This window comes from Echiichthys vipera (genome assembly GCF_963691815.1).
Source record: "Echiichthys vipera genome assembly, chromosome: 17".
Taxonomy (NCBI): Eukaryota; Metazoa; Chordata; class Actinopteri; order Perciformes; family Trachinidae; genus Echiichthys; species Echiichthys vipera.
The window spans coordinates 24,461,981-24,467,980 of record NC_139842.1 but is presented as its reverse complement, the minus strand read 5'-3'; positions in this window follow the sequence as shown (position 1 = coordinate 24,467,980).

Below are 6,000 nucleotides of genomic sequence, written 5' to 3'. Positions count from 1 at the left end.
GCTTCCTGACTGTGGACACTTTCACTGAAACTCACCGGGCTTTATAGTGGGAGGAGGCTTTCTGCTGACTGTGTTGACTGTAGGAGGAGTGAAGTGTGTGTGTGTGTGTGTGTGTGTGTGTGTGTGTGTGTGTGTGTGCGCGTGTGTGTGAGTATGCTTGTTTAGGCTTTAAAACAATAATGAAATAGCTTATTCTCTCAGATAAGAAGACTGATACACCACCCACATGGTACCCATGAAGTAGCAGCTTACTTTAGCTTTAGCTTAATTTAGCCTAGCTTAGCTTAGCTTAGCATGACAAATGGATCCAGCTAGTCCAGCTAAGAAGTAGGGGAGACCAGGGACAGCTGTAATTGATGTATTTTTGGAGACTGTCCTGAGATCAAATGTGTAGAAATCCAGACTTATTAGAATAAGTATAAAGAATAGAATATATTAGTTATATAAGCCAAAAATAGACATGTCTAGCGGTCAGGCTAGTTCACATGGGGTCATTCTTATGTTCCGCGGGTCTGATGTTCCCATGTTCTCTGCCTCCGCCAGGGTTAGAGGTTACAGTGTCAGGGTTAGGTGGTAGTGTTAGGGTCAGGGGGTAGTGTTAGGGTCAGGGCTAGAGGTTACAGTTAGTGTCAGGGTTAGGGGGTAGTGTTAGGGTCAGGGTTAGAGGTTAGAGGTTACAGTTAGTGTCAGGGTTAGGGGGTAGTGTTAGGGTCAGGGTTAGAGGTTAGAGGTTACAGTTAGTGTCAGGGTTAGGGGGTAGTGTTAGGGTCAGGGTTAGGGGGTAGTGTTAGGGTTAGGGGGTAGTGTTAGGGTCAGAGTTAGGGGGTAGTGTTAGGGTCAGGGTTAGGGGGTAGTGTTAGGGTTAGGGGGTAGTGTTAGGGTCACAGTTAGGGGTTGGTGTTAGGGTCAGAGTTATGGGGTAGTGTTAGGGCCAGGGTTAGGGGGTAGTGTTAGGGTCAGGGTTAGGGGGTAGTGTTAGGGCCAGGGTTAGGGGGTAGTGTTAGGGTCAGAGTTAGGGGGTGGTGTTAGGGTCAGTGTTAGGGGGTAGTGTTAGGGTCAGGGTCAGGGGGTAGTGTTAGGGTCAGGGTTAGGGGGTAGTGTTAGGGTCAGGGTTAGGGGGTGGTGTTAGGGTCAGGGTTAGGGGGTAGTGTTAGGGTCAGGGTTAGGGGGTAGTGTTAGGGTCAGGGTTAGGGGGTGGTGTTAGGGTCAGGGTTAGGGGGTAGTGTTAGGGTCAGGGTTAGGGGGTAGTGTTAGGGTCAGGGTTAGGGGGTGGTGTTAGGGTCAGGGTTAGGGGGTAGTGTTAGGGTCAGGGTCAGGGGGTAGTGTTAAGGTCAGGGTTAGGGGGTAGTGTTAGGGTCAGGATTAGGGGGTAGTGTTAGGGTCAGGATTAGGGGGTAGTGTTAAGGTCAGGGTTAGGGGGTAGTGTTAGGGTCAGGGTTAGGGGGTGGTGTTAGGGTCAGGGTTAGGGGGTAGTGTTAGGGTCAGGGGGTAGTGTTAGGGTCTACATAGGCCATAGAATTCAGCACTGATTGTGGAAAAAATAATAGACCGGGGAACATAGGACCCTTTACTGTGAAAAGCGGGGAACATCAGTAGCCTCGTGAGACCATCCTGATCTCATGAGCTTCATTGTATTCTACTCACAGATCAGTCTGGTAAAGTGCGGAGAAGAAAAAATTGTAGAACTTTGCCAAGCAACCATACCAAAAAGCGGTGGTTTTGAGGCGGAAATAAGTGTGACAAAACGAGAGGCAAGTGTTCAGTGTAAACAACATGGAGGCTTCCACCGATGAGATGAGCAGGTATAGAGCAAGCCGCTCACTAACTCTGTTTTCTCTGGATCCTTCTGTTGAATATGGACCGGGCTCCTGAAATTGTGCCTTTTATCCGTAAATTCATGTCACACAAACGGAAAATATCCTTTACTGACATGTTGTTCACTTTTTGAGCTTTGCATCGACGCTGTTAGTACGTTATACGCTTCATTGATCTGATTGGTTGATTTGGCCCGCGTGTTGGTGATAGACAGATGGTTTATCCAATCAGCAACCAGTATTTTCACCCCTTCCCAAAAGATCTCCAAACCAGAGTACCCAGATGGATATGCTGAGTCAATGTGAATCAATCCAGGTGGCAGAGTCAGGTTAGAACATCAGACCTTCTTTAAAAAAAAAAAAAAGGTATATAGCAACAATAAAGCAAATTGGCTGCTGCAGTGTAAATGTTTTTTAATGTATTGGGAAATCGTAGAATGTATTACAACTGCCCCTGCTCTCCCTTAGAGTCAAACCATCAGTTCCTCTAAAAGTTCAGCCAGCGATGGTTGGAAAACTGTCTTTTAATAGGCTAGCGTTGTCATGGATATTTTTAACCTGTTCCTCAAGTTGGGAATCACCCTGCATGCCTGTCCCCATACTAACATATGTCAGAAGAAGATTTAATATGTCCCAATACACAGTATGTCAATTCCCACAATCCTTTGCACAGCTTATATGAGAGCACTAAACCGACAGCACCTGGTAAGTGGTTGAATGTGAGAGGCTGCAAGGGCTCGGAATGGAATTAACAGGAATGGGACTGCACCTCACAGCAATATATCACTTTACTTTGACAACACCAGAACATGTTATGTACAGTTACTATTTATGTGACCTTTTTTCCTTCTTAACAGCCAAGGAAGATTTGAACATCTCAGGCTCTTTACAGAGTAGAGGAGTCAACTCATCAATCTTTTCCTTTTTGTCAAAACAGCATTATGAAGCAAAATGAAAAGAAGTGTCTAATGAATAAACCAGGAGGGCTTCTTGTGTGTGTGTGTCATCTAAAATCCTAAATGTTAATGCTTCTGTGTAAATGTGATATGCAGGCTGAACTATGGATGTGTGCCAGTCCTCCTTGTTTACCTATCCCTTTAACCAACCCTATGTTTTTGACATCACAACGCTATGAATTATGGGTAATTCCCTCAGGCAAAGTCTGCAGAAACACAAATGCTGTCTTTCATTAGTTGTTCAACATGCCCTCCTTCACTTCCCCTCAGCCCTTGGTATTATGTCACATCATACATCACACCACTTGGATCCTGCTGCACCGTGATGCTGCATCGTCATTACCATGTGGCAGACGACACCAAGACAAGCACCCTCACTCTCACTGGGGACTTCACGAGCCACGTTGGATCCCGGGATTATGCACACCCCTCCCCCTTGCACTTGCTTTGCACATTTGTCATTAAAAGACTTGTTATTTACAGTCTGTGATTTCAAGAAGATTGAAACTTTACAAGGACACAGATTCATTTAAGTCCCTCAGAAAGGCCGGTCGTCCACGTAAAAGAAGTGCACGAGAGGACAGGATTATGAGACTCTCAATGGGGAATCAGTTCAACACTGCAGCTGGAGTTGGTCTCCAGTTCAGTGCTGAACAGGACAAGGATCTGTCTCAATGACGAGTGTCTCATCGTTTAAGACAATTTAGACTGAAAGCCCACTCTGCAGTGACCAAACCTCTCGTCAGCAGAAAGAATCAAAAGGCTAGACTTGCCTTTGCCGAGGAGCATGTTGTGTGGACAGAGGAGAACTGGTCCAGAGTGACTTCAGTGATGAGAGGACGTTCAGTTTATTTGGGTCTGATGGAAACATTATGTTGGGCGTAGGACTGGGGAAAGACTGAACCCAAAGTGTGTAAAGAAGTCAGTTAACTCTGGAGGAGGAAGTGTCATGGTTTGGGGATGTTTTCTGCAGCAGGAGTTGGGTCTCTTGTACAGCTCCATGGCAGGGTCAATGCAAATGTTTATGTGAACCTCCTTCAGCACCATGCAACACTTCACTGCAACTGTCTCCCAATCAGCTGCAATTTTCATGCAAAACAGGTTAAGAAGTTCCTTGAAGCTAAGAATATTGAAACAATGAAATAGCCAACCCAGAGACCAGATCTAAACACCATGGAGAATCTCCGGAAAATCTTTGGCGACAGAGTAATGTCTAGTAAGTCATTCAAAACAAGGGCCTCTACACTTCCTGACAAAGTGTTACTGTTCTCTAATTTTGATCTCCAGTGTATAAGAACTCAAGCTGTATGAACTTTTTAAAGTGAGAAAACCTAGTCAGTCTAGATCATATGACTAGTCCCTCTAGTGATCTGTAACACTGATACGATTACAGTAGCATACCTGAGATCATGATTAAGCTGTAGAGTTTGAAAGACAGTGTTTGCCAAGCAGAGAGAGGCTAATAAAGCTATCCAGGTGCATTACTGAAAATGTAGGATCCAGTGTTTTTGGATCCACACTAAAAGTATACTAAAAGTATTTCAGACTTGGCTGTGTCAATTTTGACCATTCTTTTTAAATCCCCTAACTTTGTTGAAGTGCAGCGTTAAATCACTAGAGTTCCCTTTAATGTTGTGTCACTGACTGCCCAAGTTCTCACTCGCCCATTGACTTGATACTGAGGAAAATCACTTTTACATTTCCATTACTTTCATCACATGGTCCAGTTTATAATCTCATTTTATTTTTACTCTCCAAACCATGAAATGATGATGATCACAATTTAATAAGAACCAGGTCGCCTGTGTGTGTGTGTGTGTGTGTGTGTGTGTGTGTGTGTGTGTGTGTGTGTGTGTGTGTGTGTGTGTGTGTGTGTGTGTGTGTGTGTGTGTGTGTGTGTGTGTGTGTGTGTGTGTGTGTTTCAGGAAACAACTTTACAATCCTCAGATCCAAATGCAACAGACAACAAAAACATCAAATGCCTACTGAACCACTGAGTCACATGACTTGTATGACTAACTAATATCAAATGTTAGTAAAGTATTGTATACTCGTTCCCACTCACTCACTCACTCTTCAGTCATCTTATCCGGGATCGGGTCAGGGGGCAGCAGCTCTAGCAGGGGACCCCAACTCCCCTATCGTATACTCAGGTGAGTCATATTTTATATTCACAATAGCAGTTAAACAACAGGCACGAGTGCTGTTCACGTTTCCTCTCCACCTAAAATCTTTACACAGATTTTGTTTCCATTATCTAGCTTTGAAGCCTCTGACACCTTTTGGTGTGGTTCTTCCCCAGAGCGCCTTTTGTTGTTGAGAGGGTTGGCATCATATATTAACCCCAAACACAAATTTAACACCATACAATGCAGGTCAGTAATCCAGTGTTTGTAAGGGGAAATGTTATCAGTCGATTCCTCAGGAATAACAATCTGACTCAGAAACTTTTGGTGTCATTCTATCGTTGCTCCAGAGAAAGCATCCTGACTTACTGCATGAGTGTGTGGTTTGCCAGCTGCACAGTGGCTGACTGGAAAGCCCTCCAAAGGGCTGTTAACAAAGCCCAAAAGATCATTGGTTGCTCACTCCCCACCCTGGAAGAACTGTTGCAATCTACTGTTTTTTGTTTTATCTCCTTAAGCTGCAATGGTGTGCGTGTGCATGGGTCTATTCTTTTTGATGCTTTTAATGGCATGGCATGGTATGGCCTCATAGCTCAGTGGTTAGAGCACAGGTCTCGTAAACCAGGGGTCGTGAGTTCAATTCTCGCTGGGGCCTGACTCCTTTGGGGAGGCAGTAGCGCAGTCCGTAGGTGACTTGGCCGGTTACTGGTTCAAGTCCTGGTGAGGACCATGTATGGAGCAGGGACTGGTGGCTGGAGAGATGCCAGTTCATCTTCTGGCACCATACCCCCCGCTGGTCACTGGCATCCCCCTCGCTCTAACATCTCTCCTTAATTGCATGTATAGGTCCTGTATGTGTGTGTAACATTCTTCATTTAATGTTAAATTATTTCTGCACTTTAAGGGATTGTACTGTAAATTTCGTTGTACTGGTACAACTGGTACAATGACAGTAAAGACAATTCTATGCTATTCAACTGTGGCATCACATGAACAAGAATCATGTGATCTACAGTCCTGCTAGCAGCTCTGTGGGCCTGTACTGAACACAGCACTGCTTTGAGCTACATGCTAATGTCGTCGAGCAAACATTAGCAATGACGG